The sequence below is a fragment of the Nicotiana tomentosiformis genome, chromosome 6 (assembly GCF_000390325.3).
Source record: "Nicotiana tomentosiformis chromosome 6, ASM39032v3, whole genome shotgun sequence".
Classification (NCBI taxonomy): Eukaryota; Viridiplantae; Streptophyta; class Magnoliopsida; order Solanales; family Solanaceae; genus Nicotiana; species Nicotiana tomentosiformis.
In genome coordinates this window covers 97,736,473-97,749,435 of record NC_090817.1, presented here as the reverse complement: position 1 = coordinate 97,749,435, position 12,963 = coordinate 97,736,473, and the positions used below count along the sequence as shown (strand labels likewise).

Below are 12,963 nucleotides of genomic sequence, written 5' to 3'. Positions count from 1 at the left end.
GGTATTTAATGCGTTTCAAGTGTGTTTCAAAATTTTATAATTCTCTAACTGTATCAAATGCAGTTTTCATGAATATTCATCAATGCCGCTCTATGAATTGTTCCAAATTCCTTGTTCGTGAACCGAGATCTATTTGCGCTATAGAACAAAAAGAAGATGGAAACGTCTCACTTTTTCATATTTAGGAATTTGATAAACTAGACATCCGTCAGCATTTTTGTTTAATGTGCGTTAATGGTTTGTTTTGTTCATGGTATAAATCGTCGCAACCTGTAGCAATTTTCAATCCGAGTACAAGAGAAGTAAGATTTCTTACTGAAGTGGACCATGTTGATGATTCAAAATTTTACTTTTCATTAGGATTCGACCCTGAAGAGAAGATGTATAAACTTTTGATGACCTCCACAATTCCTATGGGATTTGCAAATCTGCAGAAGGAAAATGTTAAATATAGTAGGCGTGAGGGAGTGAAACTCCGCCTATAAAAGGAGAGCTTCGGCTCTCATTCTACACACCAATAAAAAGAAAGAAAGAGTGAGTTTTCACAGACAGGATGTAAGAAAATAGTCTGTGAGAAAAATAGAGAGTGAGCGATATTATAGTAATGTGGGAATATCAAAAAGAGGTTATTTCTTTTGAGTATTGTAGTGGTCTTTGGAGTATTTTACTCGGACCTACAAAGTGTAAAATTCCTTGTTATAGTGATATCAGTTGCTCGTCTCGGGACCGTGGTTTTTTCCCTTATTCAAAAGGGTTTTCCACGTAAAAATCTTGGTGTCGTTGTCACTCTTTTATTCTTGTTAATTACCGTATCTCGGTGCTACGTTATTATTCCACTTTTATTACCGTAAATATTATTTCTGTAGGGGGTTTATTCCAACAACTGGTATCAGAGCACAGGTTCTGTTCGTTCATAGAAATACTATTCACTGTCGGTAGTACTATACTCGGTGAAAAATAAAAATGTTCGGAGTAAAGTACGAGGTAGCAAAATTTAACAGAGATAGTGGTTTCTCAATATGGCAAAGAAGGATAAGGGATTTGTTCATCCAACAAAGATTACACAAGGTACTAGATGCTGATGCCAAAAAGCCTGATACCATGAAAGCTGAGGATTGGGCTGACTTGAATGAAAGGGCTGCTAGTGCAATCAGGCTACACTTATCACATGATGTGGTAAATAACATCATTGATGAAGACACCGCATGTGGCATTTGAACAAGGTTGAAAAGTCTATACATGTCCAAAACGTTGACAAATAAATTATACCTGAAGAAGCAGCTATACGCCCTACACATGGGTGATGGTACGATTTTTTTGTCACATTTAAAAGTGTTTAACGGACTAATCACACAGCTCGCCAATCTCGGAGTAAAAATTGAGGAAGAAGATAAATCCATCTTGTTGTTGAACTCGTTGCCATCTTCGTACGATAATTTGGCAACAACCATCCTGCACGGTAAGACTACCATTGAGTTGAAAGATGTCACATCGGCTCTTCTACTCAATGAAAAGATGAGAAAGAAGCCTGAAAATCAAGGACAGGCTCTCATCACAGAAGGTAGAGGCAGGAGTTATCAAAGGAGTTCGAGCAACTATGGTAGATCTCGAGCTCGTGGGAAGTCTAAGAACCGATCCAAATCAAAAGCTAGAAATTGCTATAATTGTGATCAACCAGGTCACTTCAAAAGAGATTGCCCAAATCAAAGGAAGGGCAAAGGTGAAGCTAGTGGCCAGAAGAATGACGACAACACAGCCGCCATGGTGCAAAATAATGATAATGTTGTCCTTTTTATAAACGAGGAAGAAGAACGCATGCATTTATCAGGTCCAGATTCGGAATATGTGGTTGATACGGCAGCATCTTACCATGCCACACCGGTAAGAGAAATTTTTTGCAGATATATAGCATGTGATTTTGGAACTGTAAGAATGGGTAACACGAGTTACTCAAAGATTGCGGGGATCGGTGGCATTTGTATCAAGACAAATGTCGGATGCACATTGGTTCTAAAGGACGTGCGGCATGTATCTAATTTGCGGATGAACTTGATCTCGGAAATTGCTTTAGACCGAGATGGATACGAGAACTATTTTGCAAATCAAAAATGGAGACTCACCAAGGGATCATTAGTGATTACAAAGGGAGTTGCTCGTAGCACGTTGTACAGGACAAATGCAAAAATATGCCAAGGTGAATTGAACACGGCACAAGATGAGATTTCTGCAGATTTGTGGCACAAAAGAATGGGTCATATGAGCGAGAAGGGATTGCAGATTCTTGCCAGAAAATCACTCATTTCTTATGCCAAAGGTACAATGGTAAAACCTTGTGACTACTGTTTATTTGGTAAGCAGCATAGAGTCTCATTTCAGACATCGTCTAAAAGAAAATTAAATATACTTGATTTGGTATATTCTGATGTTTGTGGTCCAATGGAAATTGAATGGATGGGCGGTAACAAATATTTTGTTACTTTTATTGATGATGCTTTACAAAAATTATGGGTTTATATTTTGAAAACCAAAGATCAGGTGTTTCAAGTTTTTCAGAAGTTTCATGCTATGGTGGAAAGAGAGACAAGTCAAAAGCTAAAACGTCTCCGAAGTGACAATGGATGTGAGTACACTTCAAGGGAATTTGAAGAGTATTGTTCAAGCCATGGGATCAGACATGAAAGACAGTTCCTGGAACCCCATAACACAATGGCGTAGCCGAAAGGATGAACCGCACCATTATGGAGAATATGAGAAGCATGCTCAGAATGGCTAAACTGTCTAAGTCATTCTGGGGTGAAGCAGTTCAGACAGCCTGTTACCTGATCAATAAGAGTCCATCAGTTCTGTTGTTGTTTGACATCCCAGAGAGAGTTTGGACCAACAAAGAAGTGTCCTACTCACATCTGAAGGTGTTCGGTTGCAGAGCTTTTGCACATATACCAAAAGAGCATAGAACAAAGCTGGATGATAAATTTATTTCCTGCATATTCATCGGATATGGAGATGAAGAGTTTGAATACAGATTGTGGGATCCTGTAAAGAAGAAGGTCATTAGAAGCAGAGATGTAGTCTTTCGAGAAAGTGAAGTTGGAACTGCTAATGATATGCCAGAGAAGGCCAAAAATGATATAATTCCTAACTTTGTTACTATTCCTTCTACTTCTAACAATCCCACAAGTACAGAAAGTAGGACCGACGAGGTTACCGAGCAGAGGGAGCAACCTAGTGAGGTTATTGAGTAGGAGGAGCAACTTGATGATGATGTCGAGCAAGTGGAGTACCCCATTCAGGAAGAAGAACAACCTCAACCTCTGAGGAGATCAGAGAGGCCAAGGGTAGAGTCATGCAAGTACCCTTCCATAGAGTATGTCCTCATCAGTGATGAAGGGGAGCCATAAAGTCTTAAGGAGGTATTGTCTCATCCAGAAAAGAACCAGTGGATGAAAGCCATGCAGGAGGAGATGGAATCTCTACAGAAAAGTGGCACGTACAAGCTTATTGAACTTCCAAAGGGAAAAAGACCACTCAAATGCAAATGGGTATTTAAACTCAAGAAAGATGGAAATGGCAAGCTTGTCAGATACAAAGCTCGATTGGTGATAAAAGGCTTCGAGAAGAAAAGTGGTATTGATTTTGACAAAATTTTCTCACCTATTGTCAAAATGACTTCTATTCGAACAATCTTGAGCTTAACAGCTAGCCTAGATCTTGAAGTGGAGCAGTTGGACATGAAAACTGCATTTATTCACAGGGATTTGGAAGAGAAGATCTATATGGAGAAGCCAGAAGGATTTGAAGTAGCTGAAAGGAAACACATGGTGTGCAAACTGAATAAGAGTCTTTATGGGTTGAAACATGCACCAAGACAGTGGTACAAGAAGTTTGACTCATTCATAAAAAGTCAAACTTACACAAAGACATATTCTGATCCATGTGTATACTTCAGAAGTTTTTCTGATAATAACTTTATTATATTGTTGTTGTATGTGGATGGCATGTTGATTGTAGGAAAAGACAAGGGGCTGATCACAAAGTTGAAGGGAGATTTGTCCAAGTCATTTGATATGAAAGACTTGGGCTCAGCATAACAAATTCTCGGTATAAAGATAGTTCGAGAGCGAACAAGCAGAAAGTTGTGGCTGTCTCATGAGAAGTACATTGAACGTGTACTGAAACGCTTCAACATGAAGAATGCTAAGCCAGTAAGCACACCTCTTTCTAGTCATCTAAAGTTGAGCAAGAAGATGTGTCCTAGAACAATGGAGGAGAAATGGAACATGGTTAGAGTTCCTTATTCTTCAGCAGTCGGAAGATTGATGTATGCAATGGTATTCACTAGACCTGATATTGCTCACGCAGTTAGTGTTGTCAATAGATTTCTTGAAAATCCTGTAAAGGAACATTGGAAAGCAGTCAAGTGGATACTCAGGTACCTGAGAGGTACCGCGGGAGATTGTTTGTGCTTTGGAGGATCTGATCCAATCTTGAATGGCTATGCAGATGTTGATATGGTAGGTGACATTGATAACATATCCAAATCCAAATCCAAATTCGAAGCCGAAGCCGAAGCCGAGCCGAGCGAGCGGCGACGATGACGGCGCGAGACTTGCTTTCTTCTTAACTCTTTAAGAGCTAGAAGAAGAGCAATAGTATATATACCCATCAAAAGCCTTTTTGTTACAACCCAAATTCGCGTACCTTAGATCACGCCGTAAGTTAGTTGACGTAAATCCAATAAGATATTATCTTTGAGATGATAAGAAGTTAATCCTATTGGTCTTAAACCATACAAGGGTGTATAAGAGTGGTTAACAAGTATTAGAAGTTAAACGAATCAAGGATGTTGTAACCCGTATTTTCGGGTAACACTAGATGTGATTAACTGTCCTAAGAGGTCTTGTTTTAATGTATTTGAATCATATAATATCCGTATCATAAGTCTTGAAGTCAAGCGAGTTATGAAACAAAAGTCGATAAAAGTTGTCGCAACTTAGGTTTATAATTTTACTTAAACTTTAGGTCAAATGTTACTGCATTTTTCTCCCAATGTGCTTGGAATTATGGGGTGATCTACCTATCAAATTGAAGATCTATGAGTCTAGTTTCCAACGCATTAAACCGTTTGTCGATACAATCTTGGAATAGAGAGATATTCGCGTTTTTGCGAGAGTGCTCCAAGCTGCTCTCTATGGGGCCCACAAAGGCGGTTTAAGACATATGGACATATATAAGATACCTCAACCCCATTTTAAGTCATTATTTTTCAGTATATTCAGACTTTATATCCCTAAAAACAGTCTCTCAAGGTTCTCTCATGATCCAAGACCCAAACAAAGGGCAAACAACACAAATCAAGTGTCGGGAATCCCGTGGCGCTAGTAAGTTTCTTGTTCTTCTTGTTGTTGCTGATTTTTGTGTTGTTCCAGCTCGTGTGGGAGGTTGTTTTAAGTGTTTTATGTTCTGTAAATACTCCTTCAAGTTTTTAATATCAACTCTAGGTGATTTCAAGTCTTCTAAAGTAATTCTAGTGCCGAAAAACCCGAATTAATTGCTAGTTTCGCTTCCTTGTTCTTGTGGCAGAATTGAAGGGATATTTCGTGGAAAATTAAGGTCAAATTAGAGTTTTTATTTCTTTTTAAAGGTAAGAAACCTCTTACTCTATATATATTTAAGATTATCCAAGTTGTGGCTAAGTCGTTGATGCTAGAACTTGTGAAATATATATCGAAAGGCTTGGTAGTAATGTTGTTAGTTGGTGGACTGTTTTGGAGGCTCAATATGATTATTCATGATGTTGTTTGGGCTGTTTGGTGATTGTATTGACTTGTGGGAAGTCATATAAATAGGGGAGGTGATGTCCGTTTCATCGTAAAATAGGTTGCGGTCGATACATAATAGTTACGACGCTTAAACGATAATGATAGTGTCATTTCTCTTATTGTAGACTAAGGAGTCGTGACATTTGCATAGCTTGAGGTTGGGAAGTATATACAAGGTATGTGAGGCTATCCCCTTCATTCTTTTACACGACTCCGATTGTACATAATGTAATGAACGAGCTCCCAAAGATACTCTACTCTTAGAAGCTAGCAGTACTTACATTGCTGCCCTTCTTATGAAACAATTGATATTGATGTTACTTCTCTTATTCTTATATTATCAATGTTGTTGGTAGTTCCTGATTCTTATAAGATTCTTGATGAAGAGTTAATCCTAATAACGTGTACGAAGGATACCGACCTTACGTCACTCCGAAAGGTTCAAAATGTGATTCCAATGAGTCCAGCATGCATCATATATATGTATCTATTTTACTCTACCGAGCCGCGCTATAGTCGGCCGGGTATGGCACCTATTGTGCAACCACTGATCAGTTGGGTTTTACCGAGCTCCACGTGGCCGGGTACGATTCTACCGAGCCCTATGATGGCCGGGTACGTTTTACCGAGCCTATTATGGCCGGGTATGATATGATGATGATGATGCCCACAAAGGCGTATGTTTTAAAAGTTTATGTATATATATATATATATATATATATATATATATGTATGTATCATGTATTTCATGTCAGTAGCCCTCAGAGGTACCCAGATGTCACAGGTTGTATATTCCCTATCACTGTTTACATTATTGTTCTTACTTATGCTTTCCTGCCTTACATACTCAGTACTTTATTCGTACTGACGTCCTTTTTATTTGTAGACGCTGCATGTCGTGCTGCAGGTCCTGATAGACGGGTAGACGCAACTCCCCCATCACAGTAGGCTATCCGGTTCAGCGGTTATTGGCGAGATCCCTTCTCCGGACTTGCCGTGGTCTTGGTATGCATTTTTGTTATAGACATTATGGGTATGTCGGGGCCCTGTTCCGGCAATGTTGTAGCACTTATGTTCTTTTAGAGGCTCATAGACAGGTGTCGACTCATGTATGGTTTGGAATGCCTTGTCGGCTGATTTTTGTTGTATAGTCTTTCATGGCACCATGGTAGCTCGTACCTTATATATAGTTTCTTGACAGTCTTGTCGTCCCATGTTACGTATGTTCATGACATTATCTTTCATTGTTGGATGTTCATGATCCATGTCTACTATTTATATTGGTCTTGTCGGCCCTTAAAGATAATAAGGAAAGTTAGATAAAATGTACGTTAGTGCTCGGCAAGTATGGCCCGGGTTCTAGTCATGACCTTCCAGTTGGGTCGTGACAAACTTGGTATCAGAGCAAGTCCGTCCTAGGGGTTGTCTATGAGCCGTGTCTAGTAGAGTTTTGATTATGGATATGTAGCGCGCCACATTTATAATCAGGAGGCTACGTGACATCTAGGGTTGTTACCTTCTTCCTGAATCTAGATCATGCGTAGAGTTGAGTCGTAAGTGTTCATATCTAATATTCACCTTGTTTTCTTTCAGCGATGCCTTCGACTAGGAAGCAAGCGATTAGTAAACGGCTTGATACAGCTGTGGGAGAGGGTAACATTCAGGTGCCTCCAGCCAGAGCAGGCCAAAGTGAGGCTCAGAGTGAGATGCCGTCTCATACCTCTCTGTCTCCTCCCGAGGATATTAGGAGGCACCCAGTACATCCAGTTCCTCCGTCTGGCACTACAGACCATGATATGCGCAGTAAAATTCATATTTCGTCACAAAAAACTTTTTTTGACGAAAATATTTTTGTCAATCATTCGTCCTTAAATGCACGTCACTAAAGGTATACAAAGACAACTTAGTGATTCGTCACTAAATAAAATTATATTAACTACGAAATTAATTTTTGTCCCCAAATGTATAGTATTTGTGACAAACTTATTTGTCAAAAAAAGTATTAAAAAATTGTAGTTGATAGTATGTTTTCGTTACTAAAGAAGTCATCAATATCGACGAAACTACCTTGTCACTAACTATTTAGTTTAATTAGTGACAACATTAATTGTCTCTAAAGTTATATGTATTTCGTAGTAGAACAAATTTAACTCTGTCACTAAAAATTACCTATTATATACAAAAAGATATTTCGACCCTAAATATAAAAATTAGTGACAAATTTGCTTTAATAAAATTGGCTTACAATTTTGTAGCTAAAACTATCATCTCATCGCTAAAAACATTGCTATTACTGACAAAATAAAATTGTCACTATAAATTATCATGATAAATGACAAATAAAATTATCATAAAATATAAAGTTACTTTGTAGTCAATAAAGCAGTTCTGAGAAATAGAAATATATAAGAACCTTTCATTGCTAAAAAGTCAAACAATATAAAGTATTCTAATATACATTATAATACATTTTCTATGTATATATACATGACCCAAAAAATAACATAAAAGATCTCCAAACTGTTCCTTTGCCTTCAAACTCCTCCTAGTATGTGGTTGACGTCATTTCCTGTTGTTGGAAAACTGTATCCTTCATATATTAAAAAAAAATAGCAAAGGATCAAAAGAGAGAAAGAAATTAGAAAATTCTAATAATAATCCAATTATAATTTATCAAAACAATCAAATGCAGAAGTAAAAGATAGCACATACAATGGCAATCAGATGTTGGTAAGAAATTCAACAAGACCTTAAGACTTGACAAATATAATTTCCTGTAACCATCAAAGATTAGCATTAGTATGAGATAATTCTAACAAGGCTACTTAATGAGTTTACTTAATGCTTATATAGTGGTGTTACTAATCTAAGCTTGCTGACAACAAGAACATCTAATTATTTTAAAGATAAGATGCAGCTCTTACATAGTTAAAATTGAGATATGCCAAAATTTCACAATGGTGATAATGCTTAAACATCAACAAAGAGAGGATTGGCGTATCAATAATCCAAAAACATCCTCTTTATCAATCACATAATACAGAGACACAAGTTCTTAATTGTGTAACAATCAAGCATTCATTATATTGAAACCATATAAAATTTGCTCTATTTTAAACTTATCATATTTTTCAAAATAACTCATTACATTTCCAATAGTATCAGAATTTGTGACATGAAATACTAGATAGAAAATTTTCGGGAACTAATCAGACCATAAATTTAGTAACCATGACATATAACTTATATGATCTTTTACACAGATAAATTGAGAAATACCCTGGAGCAACGATTGAACTTCCTAGAGGAACCAAATTCAAGAAAAATATTCTCTATCTAAATACCTAAGCATTGTGAAGTGGGAACATACTTTGATTGAAGTTAGAGAAAAGAACTCCTCATTAGCGTAATGCTGCATCCAATTGAATTGTAGATGCTGCTTTGTTCAGCAATTTAAGGAACTACGCAAAAGCAGGATAACGATAACAACACCAAGGGAATATAAAATACAAAAGAAAAGAGTTAACAATCTAACAGTCACACTAGGGTGCAACAATAGATTTGCTGAAAAAGATGCATGTTAGAGTAAGGAAAAAAAATTCAAGTGGTAGCACTAATACAGAATGTTGATACCCTTGCATGTCCCTCTATGGAGTAATGAAGAGTTCACCATTAACAAATTCAAATTCGAAGAAAATACACCGGCCATCCTTGTTCATAGTGGTTGGAAGTTCTCTCCAAACTACTAGGTCAAGGGTTCAAGATTGGTTGACAATCTCAAAAAACTTATAAAAGAAATGATTATGCAGACAGAAGGCAATGATAGTAAAGAAAATTATCTCTTCATTAGAAAAATGTATCAATAGCCAGTTAGGACATATCAAGTCCACTTATTCAAGTAAAAAATTTAAATGTAGAAAGGTCAGATTAGCTCATTTGTCTAATAGTTAATTCTACCAGTTTAACTCCTCACTAAGAATAGACTAGAACTTATTCTGAGCCTCAGCATGTCCCATCATTTTAGTATGCATCCAACTTCCATTATATAAGAAAAAAAGGAGATAGGTGCACAGTCAAAAGGTGTTCCCCAACCATCTTTTTCTACCGAGTGAATACCAAAAAGAAATAGCCTCTAAAACTAACACAGTGAAGTCCAGGATCCCAAATGGGTGCATATAAAAATTTTAGTTGCAGCACATGCATTCTAGTTTTTAGAATAGCCATGGTACTTATTTGACGTGTTTGTTGAAAAAATTAAACTTTAGCCTCTCTACCACAACATGTTAGTTCAGCTTAACTATTCTTCACTCCACTCTGCTCACCCCCTAAAAAAGAACGAAATTGTATATGACATAATTGATATTAAGTTGCCAATCCAAAAGAGAAGCAAAAGTGTTCATGTTATATACAATTATTACTGTCTCAACCATATCCCAAGTCGTACAGGATTACTGAAAAAGATATTTATATGCAACGAGCTTATGGACAAACGCACAAAAACTCTAAAGATATAAGGTCATTCAATTAAAGTGACATTAAGAGTCTAACCTCAATATTAGGCCCTCATCCCTGCACATAAAATTTAACAAATTGCTAATATGTTCAATGAAAAAGAAAAAGTTTAACGAATAAGTAAAAATAAGGCTTCGACAATGCAAAGTAAATCACATAAACAAGGAATGAAAGGCGTTTCATTCTAGTGCTATAACAACAAAGTTCTGTTAAGCTGAGATTTGGTAAAACATACAACACCTATAAGTTAGATGCATTCCTGTCCCTAGATAAATAATTACAATGAAAAGAAAACATAATATGGTCTAATAGACAAACTCCAAATCAAAAAGCATTTCAATAAACCTAAGTAGTTAGAAAACCAAACAATGAGACAATGTATATGGGAAGTGCAGATACATTTCCTCGAAATCCTCCACATAAATTGAGCCCCAGCCTACAATTATTTCAGTACCTTTTAAGCTGATACACAAATAGCAAATAATATATTCTGGTAATTGTATTTTCTATTTCAACTGAAAAATTCTCGGATTTAACAATAAGTCATGAAGTTATTCCGCCAGTAACAAAGCATTCGAGTTGCGAAAGCATAAGAATCCATTTGTACCCAAAATTTAGCAAATCTAACAAATTTTTACATGAAAATCAAATTAAACCCTAACCTTGAAACAAGAGGAGAATAAGCTTACCATTTCAAGCCCTAATTTTGGGTTGAGGGAAGGCCGGAGGATCATTCAGATCTCAAACTTCGGAACTCTAGTTGAAGCGTCTGGTAAACTTTGGGAAGGGTTTACCTTATCAAAAAAAATATTTGGGAAGGGTTTGGAACAAAAAAGGGGGAAGTGTTCGACTAAAAACCAAAAGAAAGAGAGGGAAGTCCTCCCGCTTTACTTTTGCACAAAATTGGGGAATTTTAATCAGCAAATCATTTTTAAACCACAAAGGCACTTTATGGTTGAAACAAAAATAATATTGTTGCCAGTAATATAATTTAGTAATATAACTCAAGGACACTTTATAGATTACCTGAATAGTATTAATTAAAACATTTAATTCAAGAGTTTAAATTATTAGTAAGATTCAATTAAGTACAAACTTTTTATTTTACTGTTGATTTACTTTTTTTACCTCTGGAAGTTCAATATATTGTTCTATATTTGATTTAAATGCATAAAAATTTATGTCTTAATTCATGTAAATTAATCACAATTAAATTAGTATATTGACTATTTTAAATTTGTGTGATTTTGAAAGTTTGATTATGTTAAAATAATATATCGAAAAATAAAATTTATCATAAATTTTTCTTTTTAATGATGTTAAATATTTCCTCCCGTTAAATTCTTCGATGATAAAGTTATAACTTTTGTACTTCGTAATTTTTATTATATGATTTCATTGTTCATTTATTTGTTTACTGTATAACTTATACTTAATATTATATATTTAATTTAACATCATCGACTTTACATAATTCTATATATTTTATGATCAATTCATATACTATGAATTTATTCATTTTTTTCAAATTTATTCTTAAGTTAAAATTAAATTATCATTTTCATAACACAATATCTAAGAATTCATATTCTAGTATGCTTTGCTTAATGAGTAGCATAAAAAAAGTTCAAATTTAACTTTCTTCAAACTTACGTACTCTCGGATATAGTATAATATGATTAAATGATAAATCTCGAAAATGTGTTCCCTAATATGTGAAAACAAATAGAGAAGAGAAGATTGGGCTCAATTCAGCCTTGATTAAATTGAAATAGAGTTCGATAGGGCTCAACTCAACTTGGTATTATAAAAGTTGACTCGCTCGATACTAAAATAGGCTATGTTGGGATCGGCTCGATGTTAAGGCCTCAAATAACCAAATTAAGAAAGAAATGAGTAAATAACTCTAAGAACCTAGATCTATAACATGACACAAGTCTGATACACTTCGTATATTTTTAAATTAAACTACTATTAGAGCTTGCGCTGTCACGACCCAAAATTTTTACCTTCGGATCGTGATGGAACCTAACATTTTACTTGCTAGGCAAGTCAACGTTAGAATGATATTAACCAATTTTTAAACAATTTTTAAATTTATTAATAACAAAGAAATAAACGCAGAAGTAAGGTCTGAAATATAGTGATTAATCCATAAAAAATAACGGTGTCTAAATATGTCATGACCATAAAACCTAACCTACCATGATGGCGCCTATCGTGGAACTAGGCAAGCCGACTCATTTCCAAACAAAATCGATATTTTCATTTCCAAGATAATTTTGATATTATTTAACATAAAACCTTCATTTAAGGAGTTCAAATCAAAGAAAAATAAAAGTGCGGAAAAGAAAAGCCCGACATTGGGGTGTCACTAGTCACGAGCATCTAATACAATCTGTCTAACAATATCAAGGCTAACTCAGCCTGGAAAATAGCTAAATACCACTAGAGGAAGATAAGAGGGAGAAGAGCAGGGGTTGCGATCGCCAAACAGCTACCTTGCTATCTCCAAAAAAATCTGCAACCAGAACACTCAATAACCACTACCGTGTCCAGCTATACCTGAATCTGCACACAAGGTGCAGGGAGTAACGTGAGTACGCTAACTCAGTAAGTAACAACAATATTT

General features: G+C 35.8%; 1 long non-coding RNA gene across 1 annotated transcript; it reads right to left on the bottom strand.

Annotated features, from left to right (window-relative positions):
• Nucleotides 1-8,311: 8,311 nt before the first annotated feature.
• Nucleotides 8,312-11,170, bottom strand: LOC104090054 (uncharacterized). The gene is made up of 5 exons (XR_684851.4): nt 11,021-11,170; nt 10,368-10,388; nt 9,190-9,280; nt 8,532-8,593; nt 8,312-8,409 (listed from the first exon to the last, which is right to left on the bottom strand). It is a non-coding gene; the product is annotated as an uncharacterized lncRNA (long non-coding RNA).
• Between the last annotated feature and the right edge of the window lie 1,793 nt (nt 11,171-12,963).